At 31.7% G+C, this 26,241-nt stretch overlaps 1 protein-coding gene across 3 annotated transcripts in view; it reads right to left on the bottom strand.

The window, feature by feature from the left end:
• Positions 1-24,825, bottom strand: part of LOC143231722 (uncharacterized) — a 40,890-nt gene extending 16,065 nt beyond the window's left edge. For 2 of the 3 annotated variants that reach the window (XR_013017134.1, XM_076466336.1), the window contains exon 1: positions 24,670-24,825. The gene's annotated coding sequence lies outside the window, so the exon portion shown is untranslated. Of the gene's footprint in view, positions 1-20,936; positions 20,977-24,669 lie in introns of all 3 variants that reach the window. The other variant, XM_076466335.1, reaches the window with a different exon arrangement.
• Positions 24,826-26,241: the final 1,416 nt, after the last annotated feature.

Below are 26,241 nucleotides of genomic sequence, written 5' to 3'. Positions count from 1 at the left end.
TTCACCAATATATCACTAGAATGAAGCTTTTTGACTGACTTAAGAGAGACAGCTAACACCTCTAGTCTTTTCTGAATAAAAAAGGGAGACATGCCTTAAAGATTTGTTTCATAAAGAATGTAATATCAGAAAACGAGGTACAGCGTTGAATAAGTTGAAGACTGGTGTTCAGAATCTTCAAGACATGGTTGTTTACCTAAGGTATGTTTTTTCACTATTTTATTTTTATTTGGGGGATCCATAATAAAGAAAGAATATTTTGGTGCCCACTGACCCCACCCACCATGAAGCCCCACAAGGGGATGCAATACAATTCCAAACAAAGGCATTACAGTAATTCTAGGGTTTTGTGAGCACTATTCCCAAACACCAGCATCAGACATAATGTCCACAACACCTGTTGAGAACGTCCAACACTGGTACTTGTTTAACCTTAACCTCAGCCAACTGACCCTGAGGGGGAGGAGCACTTCAAGACCACCCATCTACAAGAATTCAAGGCCAAAGTGGTGTGATAAGATTGGATCCTCAACCACCAGGATCCTCTCCTCTCTTACACAGGTCACCACACATGGGTGGATGTTTAGATCCTTCTATAGGTGGTAAATTGAAAAAAACAGAACCATTTCTTGGAGGTCCCCTTACCACGTACAGGAATCCACACTGAGGGGATGCATGTGGAAATGACCATTAAAAACAGCAAAAGTGACAGTGATGTCATCAGACTGATTATCAAAGATTCAGCTGCTTTTTGATGGGAATGCATTCATCATGTTCTCAGCCAATATGCAACTACATTTGTTTTGTTTTTTTTTAATTTGGCACAATGATACATGAGGACTATCTACGCTAGCCATCCCTAATGTAGCAGTCTAAGACTAGAGAGAAGGCATCTAGTCATCATCATCCACTGCCAACTCTTGGGCCTCTCTTTTAGTAGAATTGACACTCTTATGGCTGAAAGGGTGAGCATGTTTGGTGTGATCGGAATTAGAACTGTGATCCTCAGATAACGAGTCATGCACCCAAAACACCTGGCCATAATGCAATTTCTTAGTGGCCTAGACTTGATTTATTAAGTATCACAAACAGTTGATGCCATCAATAATAATGGAATGAGGCATACACCAAGGGGATCATAAAGTACACAAAAGGAAACACGCAAAACCCATGTTTGATTCACATCCACAACTACTTGTAAATGTCAACAGTAGTCAAGTTAATACCACTGAAATCAGTAATTTGTTATTTAATGCTTCAGAAAAGAGCTAAGCAGTGATGAGCACCTTTGTGAAATCCTGTCTTAATGAAGATGCTAAGAATCTAAAGTATTCTATCATCCAGTTGCCAACTCAAGACTGAAGACACTTAACGATAAGAGGAACCAAGCAAACACAAAGATCTCAAGAAACACTCATCTAACTGCAGTGTCTCCAAAACTGATCTTCCAAAGAGCCAAGTCCATACATTTGATCAGCAACTTTATGCACTAACTCAAGTGGAGCAATGTAGAGGAATTTCTTTCTTTTTTATACTCATAGGTGAATTTCATAATGTTATCTTTCATTGATGGCACTTGAAACATCTGGGGTACTGCTGGATTTAAAAATATGCTAACAGATTCAGAAACCATGCACCTACCACAATTTAGAGTATACTATCAAGAGTGCAACTTCACTTTTCCACAAGAGCTTATGAGGCTGTCAATAAGCACATACACCCTTGGGCAAATTAATTGAAACAAATGATCATTTTACAATATTTTCAGCATGGCAGCCTGCTGATTTCCTTTAATAGTCATTTTTTCACACAGATGGCATCATTAGCTGTGTTTTGCAGTATGGTCGATCTATTTTTGGGATATATGACAAAATTTTGAGGAATATTATATCAATCAAAATTGTGTTAGACTTTTCTCAAAAATGAGGCTATTTGTTTTACTGCTAATCAGTTGTCTTTCAGCCATCGTACACAATGGACGTGACTCCCAGAAAGTGTACAAAGATTGTGACACTGCACAAGCACAGCAGCATGACTTACAGGGAAATCATGGACGTTGTTGGCGTTAGCCTATCGACCGTCAGCTGTGTGATCAAGGCCAAGATGAGTACCAGATCTATCAGTCCAAAATGTAAAGGAAGATGTGGCCGAAAAAGGAAAACAATGCCAAGAGATGATGCATACATGGTTAGGGAGAGTGTGAAAGGTCCATGGAAGACAAGTGATGCCATAAAAAGAGATTTGGAGGTCAAAGGAGTAAAAGTCAGCTCTTCAACAGTTCGTCGTAGGCTTCTTGATGTCAGTAGAAGGGCAAGGAGACCAGTCAAAAAACTTCTTACTAACTCAATGAAGAAAATACGGTATCAATGGGATCTGAAATACAAGAACAATGGAAGAAGGTGTTATTCAGTGACGAGATTCATTTCTTCGTACAGGATCAAAAAAGTTTGCATGTTTGCCAGATCTCCAGGTGAGAAACTTCGAGAATCTCACATCAATCAGTTCGTAAAACATCCCTTGAAGAAGAAGTTTTGGGGCTGTTTCAGCTACTATGGTATCAGAGGTTTACATATCGTAGAAGGTATGATGTGAGGACCACAGTACATCAAAGTTTTGCAGAGAAGAGTCGTTCCAGAATTGAAAAAGAGATTTCCAAATGAATCTGGCATTCTCCAGCAAGATCTGGTTCCATGCCACACATCGAACCTTCTGAAGAATTTTATGACTACAACACGAATAAAGGTGCTGGACTGTCCTGGAAACTCTCCAGACTTAAATTCTATTGAAAATCTTTGAGCGATTTGTAAAGAAAGACTTTGGGGAAAAGACTGTACTACGAAAGATAAGCTAATTTAGGCCATAATTGAGGTGTGGTACCGCGATCCAAAAAATTAGTAATGATTGCAGTCAACCTGTGGACACAATGCCAAAGCAGAATAATGATCTTCTGAAAAATAAAGGTGGTCAAATCATGCATTAATTTGTGAGTAATTTTTGGATTCTCAGAAATAAAATGCAAAAAATTGAAAAAATCATAATTTTCCATCTTGTTTCAATTAATTTGCACAAGGGTGTAACTACTAAATCTGATCTTCACACCACTGAGAATACAATAAAGATGTCTGTGAAAGAACACCTGACACTAACAGTGAAGTGTTCACCTAATTTACTGATGCCATGGCAGACTTTCAGTGGTTCAATGTGAAGAACATCAAAACATTTCAAGGCAGTAGAGAAGTCTGTCTCACCAAGATACTTATATTGTTTGAAGCATCAGAAGGTGTACAACTTGCATAAGGCAATCTTTCACACATCAAGCCACAAACTATACTTGGTAGGAGGATTCACATCCAGTCTGATCTCAAAACATGTGACATCTGAAGACAAGAAAATTTAACAAATTGTCACCTATACAAACTGATAATCTGAGCTCCTACATACAATGGACTCTGACAGAAGAATGAACTCCAAAAATAAAATGACTTAACTAATTATACAATCAGTCTATACTGATGTGATGGTTCTCTTAACACAGTATGTGCTACATGTGCAAGCTGTTAGTGAAATCTGGATGCAGACTGGCAGGATTACTAGAAACCTTGAGCTGCGTCAAATGATTCCCATTCACATACAATCAGGCCAGAGGTATGTATAGCATTGCCAGCAGCACAAGCTCTTACTGGTTTGGATGTGATTTCATTATTTTGTAGTGCAAGCAAGAAAGTAGCATTGCAGCTAGTATGGATAATGCCAAGCACAAAGTTTGCTTGACTTCAGATACTCAGTAGAAATGATGAAGATGCAGTGTAAATGCTTCAAGGTATTTTCTAACCATAATTTATCATCCGAAACACAAAGTAAAGAAACATAGGCATCTATCAAATAGCTCCATGTTAATATTGTTGCAACAAACAGTGTACTTATTGCAATGCTGCCTCCATATGAAGTTTCATTCTTACAGCACATTAAAGCACACATGGCAAGCAACCACATGTACAACAGCTCATCTGGCAAGACCAGAAGTTTCCAGCCCTGTTGATTGATTGATTGATTGAGTTAGTGTTTTATGGCACAAAGCAGCTAGGCTATTTGCACCAAACATCCGGTAAAAAAAATTAAATGTAGTAAAATACAGAAAAGGAAATGAAGGTAAAACAAAACATCATTGAAAAACTAATAGGCAAGTACCAGAACCACCGTCAGTTACCTGAAGTTGGTCTTTCCAGTCCTGGTTCCGGATTATGTGTCATTATGGCCAGTACCAAAGGGTAAAGTAATAAACGTTTAAAAGAAATGCAGCAAAATTGGAATAACAGCTCGCCAGGACGACTAACGGATAGTTCAAAGAGCAGTGTTAGTCACCTGAAATAGGCCTTTCCTTTGGTGTCGAGTTATTTAATGTTCTGACCATTTTCCAATTTCAAATTGAACTAGAGAGATTGAAACTTTGAAAAGGGAACCACAATTAAAAAGGTGTAATGAATAAATATCCAACACTTAAATGGCAGTAAAAAGATTAAAGGCCATTAAAAAACTAAAAACTTTATCAAGGTAGACAGTGTCACCATCACCAATAACACTGTGCAATGTTACAGATAAACCCTGGGAAAAAACATGTTTAAAACATGCCGTCATTGAGAGTCGTAACGATGGCAAGAAAGTAAAATGTGGCTTACAGTGTTTTGAGTGTTACACAAACTATACATTGGTGCAACAGTTCCAGATAAAAGAAAACGATGAGTTAAAAAACTGACCTATGCAAAGTCTAGTTGGAACAACTTCCTCCTTCAGAACCTTACGGAAGCTAAATGGCCAAAGTCCAATATAGGGTTTTATTTGAAAAAGCTTGTTGTTGCGTTGCTCACACCAAGTGGATGCCAGCTGTCATGGAGCCGAGCCTTGAATACAGGACCATAGTTAATGTACGGAACAGGCACAGTGGTGATAGTGCCTGAGCAGATAGATTTAGCTGCCGTGTCTGCAAGCTCGTTCCTGCGAATACCAACATGGTCTGGTTCCAGAAAAAGTGGATAAAAGTAGCAGTTAATGAGAAATGGGCCAGTCGGTTTTGAATATCAGCGATAACAGAGTGTGAGCCAACGTGTAGCGATTCCAGGGCCAGTAGATAACTAAGCGAGTCAGTATAAATAGTGCAGTTGGAGCTTCAATATGATCCAGGGCAAGAGATATGGCGTGTAGTTCAGCAGTGAACACAGAAGCTGTAGAGGGGATTCTGCACGCAACCACCGAACTGCAGCAAACCATGGCAGAGCCCACTGAATTGGAACCATCTGTATAAACTGGAATGGAATGACTGTTTCAAAGATGTTCATTAAATAAAAGACAGAACTTCTAATCTGGAGTATCTGCCTTTTTCAGATGACTGAAAGAAAGGTCACATTTGGTGGCTGTAATAAGCCATGGTGGGATGGGCTGACCTGTGGATTCTGCAATGTTATCCAAGGACAGACCCAATTCATCCATTTGCACCTGGATTCAAAGGCCAAAACGAACAATGGCAGATCATCTGTTATGAAAAAGTACGGCCCACTAAGGAAGGAAAACACATCCCCAGGTGGGATGATTTGGTAAGGAACGAAGTTTCAAAGAATATAGTAAAGATAGTTGCAAACGGCGAAGGTGCAAAGAAGGTTCATGAGATTCAACGTATAAGCGGAGGTGCGGAGGAGAGGTGCGGAAAGCCCCAGTGCAGAGTCGAAGTCCTTGGTGATGAATGGGGTCAAGCATCTTTAAAGCCGAGGGTCTGGCAGAGCCATAGACCATTGATCCATAGTCGAGTTTTGATCAAATAAAAGCACGATATACCTTTAACATAGAACATCGATCTGCTTCCCAACTGGCAGTAGAGAGGACACAGAGGATGTTAAGTGCTCTTGTGCATTTGACCTGTAGCTGCTTTAAGTGTGGTATAAAGGTCAGAGAAATTACACCGATATGAAGTTCAGGATCAGGGTGAATACCCTGTTGGTGGCAAAAGTGCATGCAAATGGTTTTAGAGAGAGAAAAATTTAAGCCGTTTGCCACAGTCCACTTCAGTACACGATTGAGGGCAGTTTGTAGTTGCCACTCAATATATCTCATGTTCCTGTACAAAAGAACAGGAAAGTGTCGAACCCACACGAACTTGGAATCTCCTGTCCATTAAAAATTTTTTAATAAGCATGGGTAAATGGCCACGTAACCCATATGTATGGAGGTCTCGCAAAACACCATACCTCTATGTTGTGTCATAAGCCTTCTCAATGTCAAAGAATATTGATACAAAATGTTGGTGTTTGAGAAAGGCTTCTCTGATTGATGTTTCAAGTTGAATTAAGTGGTCCGTGGTGGAGTGCTGCCATAGGAACCCACATTGGGTGGGCAAGAGGAGGTTGTTTGATTCAAGGAACCAAACAAGACAAGCATTAACCATCCTTTCTAAGGTCTTACAGAGACAGCTCGTCAAAGTAATTGGACAGCAGTTTGAAGGAATCTTGGGTTCTTTCCCTGGCTTAGAGAAAGGTAAAATAACAGCCTGGCACCAGACATCAGGAAAAAGATTCTCTTGCCAGATCCAGTTAAAGACAATCAGAAGAAATCAAGAGAAGCAGGAGATAGATGGTGCAGCATGTCATAGTGCACATCATCAGGTCCAACAAATGTACTGCCAGAACGATGGCCATTTTCAGTTCCACCAGTGTAAAGAGACAATTATAGTAAAAAAAGACAGTCAGTTCGAAAGGAAAGAGGTCAACGCTCTGCCAGAGTCTTGATGGCCAAGAAAGTGGAAGAACAAGCAGAAGTACTAGATACCCGGCAAAAGCTTTCACCTAGAGTTTCAGCGATGCTCTGGACATCAGCCACCTCCTGACCATCAGAGGGGGACAGAATTGTAGTGCCTACAGACCTTTCGAATCCTGTCCCATATGACCTTGGAACTGGTGGCAGATGATATGCTAGTTGTGAACTTAATCCAAGATTCCTTCTGGCTTTAACGTCTTACCCACCTAGCATGTGCACGGGCCAGTTTGAAAGCAACACAGTTCAAAAGTGTGGGATATCTACAAAAAGTATCCCAGGCCCGTTTTTGAGCTTTCCGTGCTAAGTGGCAAGCAGGATTCCACCACGGACAAGGATATTGTGGAAAACATGTTAAGGTTTTAGGAATACACTGAGCAGCTGCTTGTATAATACAGCCAGTTACCGCTGCCACACAGTCGTCTATTGATGACTGATTCACGATGGCAGGACCAAGTTCTGTGAGAGCAGTGAAAGTGGACCAGTCTGCCTGATCCAGCTTCCACGTGGGTAGGGTGGCATCAACCACGGCCAGTCTCTCTAAAATGTATAGGAAAATGATCACTGCCTAGTGGATTATTGTCAACCCTCCATGAAAAAAGGGAAAATAATGAAGGGGAGCAAACTAAGAGATCAATAGTGGTAAAGGACTGACTAGGTACGTGAAAATAAGTGGAAGAACCAGTACTGGAAAGAGAAAGGTTGTAATCAGAGAGCATACACTCTACAGAGCGACCCCTCCCATCAATAACAGCACTTCCCCAGAGGGAATGATGTCCATTAAAGTCCCCAAGAGTAGAAAGGGAAACTGCAACTGTTCAACGAGAGCATCAAGGTCTGATTGATCATATGTCTCTCCAGGGAACAGGTCGAGAGAACAAACAGTGATGGAATGACCCAAGGAAACACGGATGGCTTTGACCTCCAAGGGTGTGTTGAGTGGCAAAGACAGGGTGGGCACATGCTGATCAACCAATAGTGCCACCCCTCCATGTACTCGTCCATCACACAGGCTGTCATTTCTGTACAGAGAAAACTGACGAATGGTGACTGTATCAGCAGGTTTTAGAAACGTTTCTTGTAAGGAAAGACATACAGGATGGTAGGAAGCAATCAGTGTTTTGATATCATCCAGATTAGAATGTAAACCTCAACAATTCCATTGTATAAAGGTGGCTGGAGAACCCTTCTGTTTAGGACCACGTCTTTTTTCCTTACTGTCTTTAGTCGGAGGAGGTCTATCAACCTCCATGGATCCTGCCCTGGTTGATTGGGCAGGTCTTTGTTATTGGAAGGGGATTCCAGTGACTGAGGATGCTTACGAATGATTGTTTTGCCTCTTGAGGTGAGAGAAAAAGATGTATCAAAAGAAATGCCTGTATTTGAAACTGAAGGACATGGATCTTGAGGTTTGTTGGAATGTATGAGAGGAACAGAGATGGGTGTGGAAGTCAATTCATCACCCTTTTTAACCATAGAGGTCAAAAGGCTTTTCATTTGTTTAGAAAACAATTCTCTTGGAGACACAGAGAGATCTGTCAGAGATCCTGAGATGTTAATATTTTTTAGTGAATAAACCAAGTTTAACAGTTTCATTTGCTCTGAATTTCATGCAAAGCTACATAAGAATTATCTGCGCTAGCCATCCTTAATTTAACAGTGAAAGACTAGAGCAAAGGCAGTCAGTCATCAACACCCACTACCAACTCTTGGGTTACTCTTTTACCAAAGAATAGTTTGAGTGACCATCACATTATAAAATCCCAAAACATGACTGAAAGGGTGAGCATATTTGATGGGATAAGTATTTGAACCCGGGACCAGCACAGTGTGAGTCGAGTGCTCTATTCCCCAGTCATACCAGGCTTCAGGTTAATAGACACTTAAAAATAAATATGTATCAATAAATTCTAAGCATTTTAATGGTAATTTTAAAAGGGTTCTTTCGTAACTCACTAGTCAACAGAACAGCTATAGCTTACAATATTTGAAATTTCCCTGCACATGTGAATTAAAACAGGTACCTTTAAATAATCATTAGTTCTTTGAAGCACTGCTACCAAATTCCCATAGTTTATCTCTTAGACTATCTTAACCTTACTAATCAAGTCAGATATGTAATCTGTGTAAGTCTGTTGAAACTTGTTGTATATAGGATCAATAAAAGAAGAGATCTAAAACATTTTTGAATGTCTTAACAGTTATGCCTTGCTGACACAGAAGGAATTAGGCTTTCTTCATTACTTAGTAAAAACTATTTACAAAAACTGGAGTAAAGACACTTCTTTAAAAACCTTCTAACAGCCTCACATCATTTTGGGCAGATTTCAAAGTTTAAGTTCAGCCTTAATTTGTGAAAAATTCACCATCAGTTATGTTCATCATTCTGCTCTCTTGATTTACAAATTGAGATAAATCTCTAAGTAACAGTTGGAAATCCATTGTTACGTAGAGATCAGTAAACTACACAGATGCATCAGTTCAATGCATCTATCTTATTTACAGGATAAAATAGTTTTGACTTGAGGTAACTTTCTAATGAATATGTAGTTTCAAAACAAAGTTTGTTATATTTGTATGAATTAACAACTTGGAAAATATTTCAAGTCTTCTTTAATAAATGTATATTTTGTTTCAGTTTGCAACTAATGAAAACACTGCACATCATTCTGCTGTGTTCAAAAATAACTTTTTACTAAATCAAAATTAGAACCAAGCCAATGTGTTTTTTATGGCACAAGTTTCAACTAATATACACAATAATTTTAAGTTCTGATGAAGCAGTTACTGTGACTGTTGGTTCAAGTAACACTTTCACTAAATATATGGAAATGTGTAGACAAACTTGTGTGTATTGTATGTACCAGGCTTGTATCAAAACAGTTATGTAAAATACTTTTGGAGAATTCTCGTTTTTATGAATAAACTACCTAAAACAATGCCTAAAATACTCAGTTGGCACTGGAAGGTCTAGAGAAAAAAAATATTTAATCTTTTTGTTTGAAGTAGGAATTCACATGTAATTTTCTAGTTCACAATAATGCCAATTGACATTTGACTTTTTCCAACATAATTAAAAATAACCTGCATTGGACATCTTATTATGGTGCCTATCATTTTTTCATACCTAAAACTAGTTTATCGTATGATGGCTACTATAATAATAATAATAAAAGCTGAATTTGCTATACGATCATTTTACATAATTTTTCACAATTTAAAGGAGAAGGCAATACAATGATATACAAGTTACTCAAAGGATATTAATGTTTCTTACAAATGTTGATTTCAATACAATGATATACAAGTTACTCAAAGGATATTAATGTTTCTTACAAATGTTGATTTCAATACAATGATATACAAGTTACTTAAAGGATATTAATGTTTCTTACAAATGTTGATTTCAATACAATGATATACAAGTTACTTAAAGGATATTAATGTTTCTTACAAATGTTGATTTCAATACAATGATATACAAGTTACTCAAAGGATATTAATGTTTCTTACAAATGTTGATTTCAATACAATGATATACAAGTTACTCAAAGGATATTAATGTTTCTTACAAATGTTGATTTCAATACAATGATATACAAGTTACTTAAAGGATATTAATGTTTCTTACAAATGTTGATTTCAATACAATGATATACAAGTTACCCAAAGGATATTGTTTCTTACAAATGTTGATTTCAATACAATGATATACAAGTTACTTAAAGGATATTAATGTTTCTTACAAATGTTGATTTCAATACAATGATATACAAGTTACTCAAAGGATATTAATGTTTCTTACAAATGTTGATTTCAATACAATGATATACAAGTTACTCAAAGGATATTAATGTTTCTTACAAATGTTGATTTCAATACAATGATATACAAGTTACTCAAAGGATATTAATGTTTCTTACAAATGTTGATTTCAATACAATGATATACAAGTTACCCAAAGGATATTAATGTTTCTTACAAATGTTGATTTCAATACAATGATATACAAGTTACTCAAAGGATATTAATGTTTCTTACAAATGTTGATTTCAATACAATGATATACAAGTTACCCAAAGGATATTAATGTTTCTTACAAATGTTGATTTCAATACAATGATATACAAGTTACTCAAAGGATATTAATGTTTCTTACAAATGTTGATTTCAATACAATGATATACAAGTTACCCAAAGGATATTAATGTTTCTTACAAATGTTGATTTCAATACAATGATATACAAGTTACTCAAAGGATATTAATGTTTCTTACAAATGTTGATTTCAATACAATGATATACAAGTTACTCAAAGGATATTAATGTTTCTTACAAATGTTGATTTCAATACAATGATATACAAGTTACCCAAAGGATATTAATGTTTCTTACAAATGTTGATTTCAATACAATGATATACAAGTTACCCAAAGGATATTAATGTTTCTTACAAATGTTGATTTCAATACAATGATATACAAGTTACCCAAAGGATATTAATGTTTCTTACAAATGTTGATTTCAATACAATGATATACAAGTTACTCAAAGGATATTAATGTTTCTTACAAATGTTGATTTCAATACAATGATATACAAGTTACTCAAAGGATATTAATGTTGCTTACAAATGTTGATTTCAATACAATGATATACAAGTTACCCAAAGGATATTAATGTTTCTTACAAATGTTGATTTCAATACAATGATATACAAGTTACCCAAAGGATATTAATGTTTCTTACAAATGTTGATTTCAATACAATGATATACAAGTTACCCAAAGGATATTAATGTTTCTTACAAATGTTGATTTCAATACAATGATATACAAGTTACCCAAAGGATATTAATGTTTCTTACAAATGTTGATTTCAATACAATGATATACAAGTTACTTAAAGGATATTAATGTTTCTTACAAATGTTGATTTCAATACAATGATATACAAGTTACTTAAAGGATATTAATGTTTCTTACAAATGTTGATTTCAATACAATGATATACAAGTTACCCAAAGGATATTAATGTTTCTTACAAATGTTGATTTCAATACAATGATATACAAGTTACTTCTTACAAAGGATATTAATGTTTCTTACAAATGTTGATTTCAATACAATGATATACAAGTTACCCAAAGGATATTAATGTTTCTTACAAATGTTGATTTCAATACAATGATATACAAGTTACCCAAAGGATATTAATGTTTCTTACAAATGTTGATTTCAATACAATGATATACAAGTTACCCAAAGGATATTAATGTTTCTTACAAATGTTGATTTCAATACAATGATATACAAGTTACCCAAAGGATATTAATGTTTCTTACAAATGTTGATTTCAATACAATGATATACAAGTTACCCAAAGGATATTAATGTTTCTTACAAATGTTGATTTCAATACAATGATATACAAGTTACCCAAAGGATATTAATGTTTCTTACAAATGTTGATTTCAATACAATGATATACAAGTTACTTAAAGGATATTAATGTTTCTTACAAATGTTGATTTCAATACAATGATATACAAGTTACCCAAAGGATATTAATGTTTCTTACAAATGTTGATTTCAATACAATGATATACAAGTTACAAAGGATATTAATGTTTCCAAAGGATATTAATGTTTCTTACAAATGTTGATTTCAATACAATGATATACAAGTTACCCAAAGGATATTAATGTTTCTTACAAATGTTGATTTCAATACAATGATATACAAGTTACTCAAAGGATATTAATGTTTCTTACAAATGTTGATTTCAATACAATGATATACAAGTTACCCAAAGGATATTAATGTTTCTTACAAATGTTGATTTCAATACAATGATATACAAGTTACCCAAAGGATATTAATGTTTCTTACAAATGTTGATTTCAATACAATGATATACAAGTTACCCAAAGGATATTAATGTTTCTTACAAATGTTGATTTCAATACAATGATATACAAGTTACTCAAAGGATATTAATGTTTCTTACAAATGTTGATTTCAATACAATGATATACAAGTTACTCAAAGGATATTAATGTTTCTTACAAATGTTGATTTCAATACAATGATATACAAGTTACTCAAAGGATATTAATGTTTCTTACAAATGTTGATTTCAATACAATGATATACAAGTTACTCAAAGGATATTAATGTTTCTTACAAATGTTGATTTCAATACAATGATATACAAGTTACTCAAAGGATATTAATGTTTCTTACAAATGTTGATTTCAATACAATGATATACAAGTTACTCAGGATATTAATGTTTCTTACAAATGTTGATTTCAATACAATGATATACAAGTTACTCAGGATATTAATGTTTCTTACAAATGTTGATTTCAATACAATGATATACAAGTTACTCAAAGGATATTAATGTTTCTTACAAATGTTGATTTCAATACAATGATATACAAGTTACTCAAAGGATATTAATGTTTCTTACAAATGTTGATTTCAATACAATGATATACAAGTTACTCAAAGGATATTAATGTTTCTTACAAATGTTGATTTCAATACAATGATATACAAGTTACTCAAAGGATATTAATGTTTCTTACAAATGTTGATTTCAATACAATGATATACAAGTTACTCAGGATATTAATGTTTCTTACAAATGTTGATTTCAATACAATGATATACAAGTTACTCAAAGGATATTAATGTTTCTTACAAATGTTGATTTCAATACAATGATATACAAGTTACTCAAAGGATATTAATGTTTCTTACAAATGTTGATTTCAATACAATGATATACAAGTTACTCAAAGGATATTAATGTTTCTTACAAATGTTGATTTCAATACAATGATATACAAGTTACTCAAAGGATATTAATGTTTCTTACAAATGTTGATTTCAATACAATGATATACAAGTTACTCAAAGGATATTAATGTTTCTTACAAATGTTGATTTCAATACAATGATATACAAGTTACCCAAAGGATATTAATGTTTCTTACAAATGTTGATTTCAATACAATGATATACAAGTTACTCAAAGGATATTAATGTTTCTTACAAATGTTGATTTCAATACAATGATATACAAGTTACTCAAAGGATATTAATGTTTCTTACAAATGTTGATTTCAATACAATGATATACAAGTTACTCAAAGGATATTAATGTTTCTTACAAATGTTGATTTCAATACAATGATATACAAGTTACTCAAAGGATATTAATGTTTCTTACAAATGTTGATTTCAATACAATGATATACAAGTTACTCAAAGGATATTAATGTTTCTTACAAATGTTGATTTCAATACAATGATATACAAGTTACTCAAAGGATATTAATGTTTCTTACAAATGTTGATTTCAATACAATGATATACAAGTTACTCAAAGGATATTAATGTTTCTTACAAATGTTGATTTCAATACAATACAATGATAATACAAATGTTGATTTCAATACTCAAAGGATATTAATGTTTCTTACAAATGTTGATTTCAATACAATGATATACAAGTTACTCAAAGGATATTAATGTTTCTTACAAATGTTGATTTCAATACAATGATATACAAGTTACTCAAAGGATATTAATGTTTCTTACAAATGTTGATTTCAATACAATGATATACAAGTTACTCAAAGGATATTAATGTTTCTTACAAATGTTGATTTCAATACAATGATATACAAGTTACAAAGGATATTAATGTTTCTTACAAAGGATATTAATGTTTCTTACAAATGTTGATTTCAATACAATGATATACAAGTTACTCAAAGGATATTAATGTTTCTTACAAATGTTGATTTCAATACAATGATATACAAGTTACTCAAAGGATATTAATGTTTCTTACAAATGTTGATTTCAATACAATGATATACAAGTTACCCAAAGGATATTAATGTTTCTTACAAATGTTGATTTCAATACAATGATATACAAGTTACTCAAAGGATATTAATGTTTCTTACAAATGTTGATTTCAATACAATGATATACAAGTTACCCAAAGGATATTAATGTTTCTTACAAATGTTGATTTCAATACAATGATATACAAGTTACTTACAAAGGATATTAATGTTTCTTACAAATGTTGATTTCAATACAATGATATACAAGTTACCCAAAGGATATTAATGTTTCTTACAAATGTTGATTTCAATACAATGATATACAAGTTACCCAAAGGATATTAATGTTTCTTACAAATGTTGATTTCAATACAATGATATACAAGTTACTCAAAGGATATTAATGTTTCTTACAAATGTTGATTTCAATACAATGATATACAAGTTACCCAAAGGATATTAATGTTTCTTACAAATGTTGATTTCAATACAATGATATACAAGTTACCCAAAGGATATTAATGTTTCTTACAAATGTTGATTTCAATACAATGATATACAAGTTACCCAAAGGATATTAATGTTTCTTACAAATGTTGATTTCAATACAATGATATACAAGTTACCCAAAGGATATTAATGTTTCTTACAAATGTTGATTTCAATACAATGATATACAAGTTACCCAAAGGATATTAATGTTTCTTACAAATGTTGATTTCAATACAATGATATACAAGTTACCCAAAGGATATTAATGTTTCTTACAAATGTTGATTTCAATACAATGATATACAAGTTACCCAAAGGATATTAATGTTTCTTACAAATGTTGATTTCAATACAATGATATACAAGTTACCCAAAGGATATTAATGTTTCTTACAAATGTTGATTTCAATACAATGATATACAAGTTACCCAAAGGATATTAATGTTTCTTACAAATGTTGATTTCAATACAATGATATACAAGTTACCCAAAGGATATTAATGTTTCTTACAAATGTTGATTTCAATACAATGATATACAAGTTACCCAAAGGATATTAATGTTTCTTACAAATGTTGATTTCAATACAATGATATACAAGTTACAATGATATACAAAAGGATATTAATGTTTCTTACAAATGTTGATTTCAATACAATGATATACAAGTTACCCAAAGGATATTAATGTTTCTTACAAATGTTGATTTCAATACAATGATATACAAGTTACTCAAAGGATATTAATGTTTCTTACAAATGTTGATTTCAATACAATGATATACAAGTTACTCAAAGGATATTAATGTTTCTTACAAATGTTGATTTCAATACAATGATATACAAGTTACCCAAAGGATATTAATGTTTCTTACAAATGTTGATTTCAATACAATGATATACAAGTTACTCAAAGGATATTAATGTTTCTTACAAATGTTGATTTCAATACAATGATATACAAGTTACCCAAAGGATATTAATGTTTCTTACAAATGTTGATTTCAATACAATGATATACAAGTTACTCAAAGGATATTAATGTTTCTTACAAATGTTGATTTCAATACAATGATATACAAGTTACCCAAAGGATATTAATGTTTCTTACAAATGTTGATTTCAATACAATGATATACAAGTTACCAAAGGATATTAATGTTTCTTACAAATGTTGATTTCAATACAATGATATACAAGTTACTCAAAGGATATTAATGTTTCTTACAAATGTTGATTTCAATACAATGATATACAAGTTACTCAAAGGATATTAATGTTTTCTTACAAATGTTGATTTCAATACAATGATATACAAGTTACTCAAAGGATATTAATGTTTCTTACAAATGTTGATTTCAATACAATGATATACAAGTTACTCAGGATATTAATGTTTCTTACAAATGTTGATTTCAATACAATGATATACAAGTTACTCAAAGGATATTAATGTTTCTTACAAATGTTGATTTCAATACAATGATATACAAGTTACTCAGGATATTAATGTTTCTTACAAATGTTGATTTCAATACAATGATATACAAGTTACTCAAAGGATATTAATGTTTCTTACAAATGTTGATTTCAATACAATGATATACAAGTTACTCAAAGGATATTAATGTTTCTTACAAATGTTGATTTCAATACAATGATATACAAGTTACTCAAAGGATATTAATGTTTCTTACAAATGTTGATTTCAATACAATGATATACAAGTTACTCAAAGGATATTAATGTTTCTTACAAATGTTGATTTCAATACAAGGATATTAATGTTTCTTACAAATGTTGATTTCAATACAATGATATACAAGTTACTCAAAGGATATTAATGTTTCTTACAAATGTTGATTTCAATACAATGATATACAAGTTACTCAAAGGATATTAATGTTTCTTACAAATGTTGATTTCAATACAATGATATACAAGTTACTCAAAGGATATTAATGTTTCTTACAAATGTTGATTTCAATACAATGATATACAAGTTACTCAAAGGATATTAATGTTTCTTACAAATGTTGATTTCAATACAATGATATACAAGTTACTCAAAGGATATTAATGTTTCTTACAAATGTTGATTTCAATACAATGATATACAAGTTACTCAAAGGATATTAATGTTTCTTACAAATGTTGATTTCAATACAATGATATACAAGTTACCCAAAGGATATTAATGTTTCTTACAAATGTTGATTTCAATACAATGATATACAAGTTACTCAAAGGATATTAATGTTTCTTACAAATGTTGATTTCAATACAATGATATACAAGTTACTCAAAGGATATTAATGTTTCTTACAAATGTTGATTTCAATACAATGATATACAAGTTACTCAAAGGATATTAATGTTTCTTACAAATGTTGATTTCAATACAATGATATACAAGTTACTCAAAGGATATTAATGTTTCTTACAAATGTTGATTTCAATACAATGATATACAAGTTACTCAAAGGATATTAATGTTTCTTACAAATGTTGATTTCAATACAATGATATACAAGTTACTCAAAGGATATTAATGTTTCTTACAAATGTTGATTTCAATACAATGATATACAAGTTACTCAAAGGATATTAATGTTTCTTACAAATGTTGATTTCAATACAATGATATACAAGTTACTCAAAGGATATTAATGTTTCTTACAAATGTTGATTTCAATACAATGATATACAAGTTACTCAAAGGATATTAATGTTTCTTACAAATGTTGATTTCAATACAATGATATACAAGTTACTCAAAGGATATTAATGTTTCTTACAAATGTTGATTTCAATACAATGATATACAAGTTACTCAAAGGATATTAATGTTTCTTACAAATGTTGATTTCAATACAATGATATACAAGTTACTCAAAGGATATTAATGTTTCTTACAAATGTTGATTTCAATACAATGATATACAAGTTACTCAAAGGATATTAATGTTTCTTACAAATGTTGATTTCAATACAATGATATACAAGTTACTCAAAGGATATTAATGTTTCTTACAAATGTTGATTTCAATACAATGATATACAAGTTACTCAAAGGATATTAATGTTTCTTACAAATGTTGATTTTCAATACAATGATATATACAAGTTTACAATGATATACAAGTTAAGGATATTAATGTTTCTTACAAATGTTGATTTCAATACAATGATATACAAGTTACTCAGGATATTAATGTTTCTTACAAATGTTGATTTCAATACAATGATATACAAGTTACTCAAAGGATATTAATGTTTCTTACAAATGTTGATTTCAATACAATGATATACAAGTTACTCAGGATATTAATGTTTCTTACAAATGTTGATTTCAATACAATGATATACAAGTTACTCAAAGGATATTAATGTTTCTTACAAATGTTCAAAAGTACAGCTATGCTTATTTTTCTTACTTTCCAAAACAAAGCTTTGGGATAAAACACTTGGTAGAGAGTAACTATAAGTTTTCTACAATGTTGATAATCATGCCTAGTTACACTTTTTACAGTTGTGTATAACTGTCATTTCTCAATTTAATAAACAAAGTAAAATGCTCACTAATCAGTTGAGCACATCTTTTAACATATAGCAATAACTGATACACAGACAGAATTTTAAACATTTTGGTAATCAGCTTACTTTTGTTAGAGTCTTCATTTTCATTAAAATAAATTGGTAATTAGCTTACTTTTGTTAGGGTCTTTATTTTAATTAAAATAAATTAGTAAACTAAATTTTCTTGGTTTCATTTATTCTAAATTATTCCTTCGAAAGCATATTCCTTAAAACTATGTTTTAGTGCTTGAGAAATATTTTAACAATTTCTCTTGTAACAGACACCTACTCAGAAAAGATTGTTCACCATGCTTCCGAGGAAAGAAAACAACGGTTTCTACCTAATTGATAAATAAGGTGATATGCTTTCATGTTCTGTCATTTTCTACCTAGGATATTATAAAAATGACCAACACCCTCCCCCTATGTAATACAGTGCAATGACCATAAAACCATAATCATCTACCACTGGCAGTTAATTAGAAGTATTTCTACTCAATTTTTCTTGAAAGATAGGCAATACATGCAGTATTATCTCGACCTGTAGTAGCCAAATTATGAATAGCACTACAAAAAGATTCTTTAACCCTACTGTGGTGAATCAGGGGACATGTCGTTTGTTTACTACATTCAAACTTTTATCAAACTACTACTTTATGTCAGTATGTTTGGTATCACTCTTGGTTATGATTCAAATTTTATTATTATGCATTAGTTAGTGTCCTAATTTAAAATTAAATATTAAAAGATCACACCTAAATATTGATTTTTGTGTGTCATGGTATGTTGACTGGAACACTGGTTCAAATTATGTTTTTGATGTCCACATTAAAAACTGAAATGAATGATATTGACAAATTGGAATATTTAATAAGAACCTACACTTTCCATATGTTCTGAAACACACAGTCGTCTCATACACTTCTTTCAATTTCTGAAAACACTCTTACATACACACACTTCTATGTCATGTGAATAACTAATCAAGATGTCCCTTTAGTGGCTCTGTAAGCCATTTTGAACTATTATGACATCAACTAATTATTTCAATCCAATATTTCAAGCTGGTAAACTGATTCATTAGTCCATTTAAAATTATATGTTTTTCATCCAAATACAGGTTAGTTACTAAGTTTAGTTAAATCATAGTAGAATTTTATAGTATTAATGTAGTGAATTAATGATTTTTGGTTGTTTCAAATGTATATATGAAACTTAAAAAAAAATTATTTTCACATACACCACTTGCAAAATTTAATAGGCTTAGCAATTTACCACAAGCAGCAAGTAAAGAGTTTGTAACTAGAACAGATAACTGTTTGTTACATTTTTTTATTTACTGTTTTTACTTTTAGAAAAAATAGCTACAAACTGATGTGTAAATAGTACTAATGTATATACATATATAATGTATTTTACACTAAGACACAGCAAAGATGGGTCACTTTGTAAAGACTAAAAAACAGTTTTATATTGTTTCATATTAGTAGCATGAGTGCGTGTATGTACACCAGTGCAAGTTCTGTTATGTTAGCAATTCATGACGGGAAGGTTAATATGATAAAAATAATAAATATATATAAATGTATAATATTATGAAATTTAAGTTTTTGTATTATATAGTCATTCTAGAACAAAAAAAAGCATAATTTATATTTATTTTTTAATTTTTAAGGTGGTTACAAGGTTGGTCAAATTGACAGACCCCATACAGTTGGGGTAGACAAAATATAAAATATTAATAAAAACAAACATTTGAAATGTATTTAGGAGGACTTAGGGATTGTACAAATAATATTAGATGTTGGATACAAAGAACAGTTTTTAACCATAACATGAAAAACACTTCACATCTACATTAGTAACGAAACAACTAGATATTTTCACAAAGTAAAACACTTCATTAAAAAATCTGACTTTCTGTGTACAAAAGACTTTCAAACCTTACAAAAAGTCTAACAAATTTTGTGAAGGAACATACACTGCAGCAAAAGTAATAATATAAATATTTAACTTGTATATTATACTGAATGTGTCAAGAAAGAGTTTGTTCATACTTTTTGGTTTGGGACAATTTAAATTTCAAATGTTAATAAAAAAAGTTGTATTATACACAAAGAGTTTAAATATTTCAGTTATAAACTTAAGTGAAAAAATCATGAAATAATTTAAGCCAGTGGTGTAGTCAGTACTTACAGGTTTAATTCGCTTCACAGATATGCATTTTCAAGGGATACTAAAAAAAATTACAAATACAAACTAATAAAAGGCTGCATTTTGAATCCTATTTCTGTAATTTTATTGGATTTTTTTCTTTTCAAACATTAATAAATTTTGTAACAAATTATTATGGGTTCAAGATCTCTACAATTATATGATCCATAAAAGTATACAAGTCATTTTAAAGCTTTCAACCTAAAATATCATAAATACTACAATTAACCCTTTCTGCACCAGAGGAGAGTGGTACTGATACTCCCAGATTCAGGCCTTCCATCAGGTTCCTCAGGAAAAGTAGATTTTAGTAGTAGGAAAAAGTGGAGTAATTTAGATTTTGTGATGGACATACCAGCATGTTTTCATACAATTGTCTACTTTGTCATAGCCCTCAATACATTAAGAAATGCAACAAAACATACATATATATTTTTTTTAATAAAACCTGAATTTGAATACTATTTTCTGAATAAAAAAGCATGATGGACAAGAACTGGCACAGTGTGTGGCACTGCTGGATTTGTTTCCACTATCTACAGGGCAATTTTCAATGATTAGAACTAAATGTTACCTTAGCCATTTCTTTGTGTTTATCTCCCTATGCATATTTGAAGAGTTGCTTTTTGTTACTATTATCACACTATTCTGTTTGAAAAATAGTACAGAAACAGTTAAGTTGGTTACTTGTCAATGGTTGACACCAATATGAAACCTGATGACTATTGCTGCTTACATAGGTTAAGTACTGGTACAATAAATGTTTTTAGCAGCATTTTAACCATGTACATTACCCTGAAAATATAAAACTTTTTAAAAAGGCTGTCTTGAGCACCACTGACATGGAAACATAAATGCACAAGCAACACAAAACCGAGTACATGGATGTTAGATTAGCATAAATTTAACACTGTATATTAAAACTACCAAGGCCTAGCTATTTCAGGACTTTACTGACAGTGACATGAACATTGTCATACATGAAAATCACACAACATGCAGATAAACTTATGCAGACAATAACCATAACAAGAAGCATACTTTAACAACAGCTGGTGTATATTTTTCAACTTGAAATATGTTAAGCTAATGAAAGCCTAAATCATCTGTCAGTTGTTCTTCATTGTAGATAGTTATATTCACTCTAAAGTCACTTATAAGAAATTGGAAAAGATAACTTACACGTCTTGCAAAAGAAAATATCCATCTTTAATGCCCCAAAGAAGCTATAACTTGTACCAACCAGTATATTCTGATACTTTTGCTACCATACAGTTAATTACACGATGGTTTGACAATACTCATAATATGACTGTTTGCTTTTCGTGGAAAGTTTTGTATTTCATGTTGAGCTAAGCCTAAACTTTAATTAAAGGTAGGAGAAGTAGGAATTTAAATTGGAAAAAAAAAGGAAGAAAGCCTCAAGAAAGAAGTGGAGAGGCCCACAGATTTCCTCTCCTGGTGAATAACTAGTTGCATGAAATGTAATCTAATTACACAATTTTTATTTTCTTATTGTATTCAGTACTTGTTTCATATTCTAGTTTAAGATTGCCAAAATATTAGTACCTTTCATTTGTTTATTTTCTGTTGATCATAAAATTCCATTATGTATACATATAGCATCAGTTTCAGTTAGAATCATTTTTATAAACACAGTTTTTCTTGTACTTTAAATTGCTGACTGCAGTAGTTACCACTACTGGATATGAATGATAAAAACACAGCAAAAACTGATACTAGATTTATCAGTGACCATTACCTTTGCCAGGCCATGCACTGTGACTCTTTCAAACAATATTTTAGGATGAGATCATATATGGTTAATCCACACCAAATCACCCAAAAATCTTCCAGGGTGACTATCTCCAATTTGTAGGATATTTTGCCTAGTTATATATCCATGAAAATTACTGTGTCTAAAATATCAACAGAAAACTATAATTACTTAGGAAGTTACAGTCAACTGAGAGTTTTTTCTTACAGCAAAGCCACATTGGGTTATATGCTGTGTCCACCAAGGGGAATCAAACTCCTGATTTCAGAGTAGTAAATCCAAAGACTGAGGAGGGTTGCCAGCTTTAACTGTGGCACAGTAGTTCATAGAATGGCTTCGAGTGTTTGTTCTTACCTTCAAGTACAATCTTTTAGCTCACACCTTAATCACATCTTGACCAACTTGTGATACATTTATACTTTTGAAAATCAAAACCCTTTTGACTGATATATTTCACCACATCAAAGGTCTCACAAATGAATTTACTTTAATCTTGCCTAAACAAACTTCAATTTGAGTAGTGGCCAATAGAGATCCTCATGAGTATATAACATGAATTAGGTATACTTGTGCTTAAGCTTGGTATTGCTGATACACAAAAATATAGCTAATAAAAAAAGAAAAATATGCCTCATAGATTACTTTACTCTATTCCTGTCCATTTTAAATGACACAGCTATTCAGATTTCCCTTGTTTCAATTAACTTGTAACAGAGGGTTCCTAAATTGTACTAATTTTTAAAAGATATCAGACTGAAATTTGCTGTAAAACATGTTTGGAATGTGAGGAATCAGAATTGGACCTCATATTGTCAATATATTTGGTTTGTATTAGATATAGGTCCCTGAATTTTGTTCCTCAGAAAATTATATTTTTCAGAGTTTTACATAACACTTTTACCTGATTATTCATCACAGATACCAAATTTTACTTGATAACTGCAAGTAATTTTACAGAAAATTTTTTTATCTGAATAAGTTGATTGTTTAGCTTTATCCAAGGTCCAAATATGAGACAAATTATAAAACTGTGCAGTTACACCATATGAGCAATTACCTAACATAGCAAGTTTTTAATATGATTAAGCAACATATTTTAAATATATATGTATTGGATTTCAACTGTGTGTCTCAATACTTTCAACTTTAAAATATTTTGATCAAAAGTTTATCGTTGGAAATAAGAAAAGACCTTATTTTTACTTCAGGATGAACTTACTGAAGTTTAAAACATTATTTGATTCATCTGGAATTAGTCTTAAGATAATAAGATGAGATAACAAAAATTTAAGATTTGGAAAAACAGGATATTCTCCAGTTAACAATTTCATTTTTCTAATACTAGCAGGATGATTTACTTAGGGAATGAGTTGCCATTAGCAGTAATAAGATCGATAACATTTTAAAAATGAAATTGCTAATTTCCAGAAAAAATAACGAGTGAACTTAAGTGTTTAGTTTTCCCCTTGTTGTCCATATGTTAGCATCTCTTCGATAATAAGTTTACATTAACACACTCGCAACCGTAAATTTTTCTTTATTAAAATTGCATAAAAAATTCACTATTTTTTTAAAACATCAAAAGATTTGGTTCTTCATCATTATCAAAATGAGAAAAATGAAATCAATGACCAAAACAGCCAAGTATAACATTCATAGTACAAGCTTTATATTTAACATTAAAATAATAATAACCCAACTGTCAGTACCTACACTAATTACTTGAACGAGCACTGTAATAGCAGCACAGTACACTATTTGAACTCGTTACTGCACAATACAACAGGGAAGCACTGTCACGTAATCGTTCACAATGACCGAAGGTTCGTAAGCCTAGTCGAACCAAGCTTACAACCACTCAGATTTTGAATTGAGCGCGATATTCAAATTTTATTACTAATGGCAAAAAAAAAGTTCTAAAATTATGTTGAAACATACCAGTTGAAAGAAGCGTTTACTCCACAATTAACTGATAAATACGTTGATCCTTTATGTTTCTTCTTCCCTGCCGGCAGAAAATCCAGCTACGTAGTGTAAAAGCACTACACCAAGATGGCGCCGAACGATCACGTGATTAGTACTCTACTTTACACCAATTTTTTTTTTTAGCGCATGTCAACCTATCAGCACATTCACTTCAGTCACGTGAATAGTTACAATACCGAACCAACCAAAACGCGTACAGACAACTTCTTTCTGTCCCCTAACGATCCCCTTCCCCACAATGACCCCATGACAACTGGTTACTATGGAAACAAGGATGCTAATAACATTCATGAAATGGTCCCTAATAGTGATTTCCAGCTAATACAATGTTGGTCCCTTTTAAAGTGCTATTAATAACATGCTTATTGCATGAAGATTCAAGTTCAATTAGTGGTTTTCGAAATCTCCCTTCACATTAACATCACCCAAACAAATGGTTATCGTTGTACACATATTTAACATTCTTGTAATTATTGTTTTTTATTTACTGTGGGAATTTGCTGAACATGAAATGTATATATTCCGAAAAGTTCATTAACTATGCTATTATTCGTCATTTCTATGGTTATTTTGTTTAGCAACGGCTGAATGATGATTCATTCAGGGTTTATAAGATCAGAATCAGGGTACACGAGAATGATGAAGTGAAGAGCAGGCTGAATAAGAATGATCACTTATACAACAAAGGGTGAAAAGTCACTAGTTATTATTACGTGTTTTAGTTTGATAAATACGTTTTTATCTTGTGTTGTAACCAATCTAGTTACAGTTTGGTGTATGTTCAAGTCATAACAAATATTTTTTTTTACATTTTAATTTAACACTATCTTTTTTTTTATCTGAAGTGAGTGAGATGCTGTGAAAAACTTATAGGAGTGAATGATATTGGAAAAGGTTTAGAAGACTGACAAATTGTCTATTATTAACTTACGAATACGACGGAATATACTTTTACAAAGATTTACGTGCATTAAATTTGGATATTTTAATTTCAAACATGATTAACTGTTATCAACTCTGTCTTTACTGTGGAAGTAAGAAATTAAAATCATATTGGTTTAAAAATTGTTCCTTCAAAGAAACTACAATTACCCCAAGCAATTAACTCTGTTTCATACACTCATATTTATCGCTTTCTACTTAACTAGCTAGTATTGTAGTGTTATAAATCTTTGATAAGAGAATTATAAAATTCAACGGACCTATACATGTAAAACTCATAGAAAACATATTTTTAAGTACTGAAATGATGTATTACATATTACGTTTTTCATATTCTTGTTTCAAGTGAACGTAAATAGTTACATTGTTTAGTAACAAGTAGCCCCCAGTGTCAAAGCGGAATATCTGCGAACTTAAAACGCTAGAAACTTAATTTTGACACCTGTGGTGGGCAGAGCAAAGATAGTCCATTATGCAGTATTATGCTTACCTTCATAAAAACTAATAGTAACAAGTAACGTCATAAACCTTGTGTAACAAAATATTCCATAACGTTAAGAATGTATCGGTACTTTCTCACGT

The sequence above is a fragment of the Tachypleus tridentatus genome, chromosome 11, assembly GCF_004210375.1.
Source record: "Tachypleus tridentatus isolate NWPU-2018 chromosome 11, ASM421037v1, whole genome shotgun sequence".
NCBI classification, from domain to species: domain Eukaryota; kingdom Metazoa; phylum Arthropoda; class Merostomata; order Xiphosura; family Limulidae; genus Tachypleus; species Tachypleus tridentatus.
This window is presented reverse-complemented; position numbering and strand designations above follow the sequence as displayed.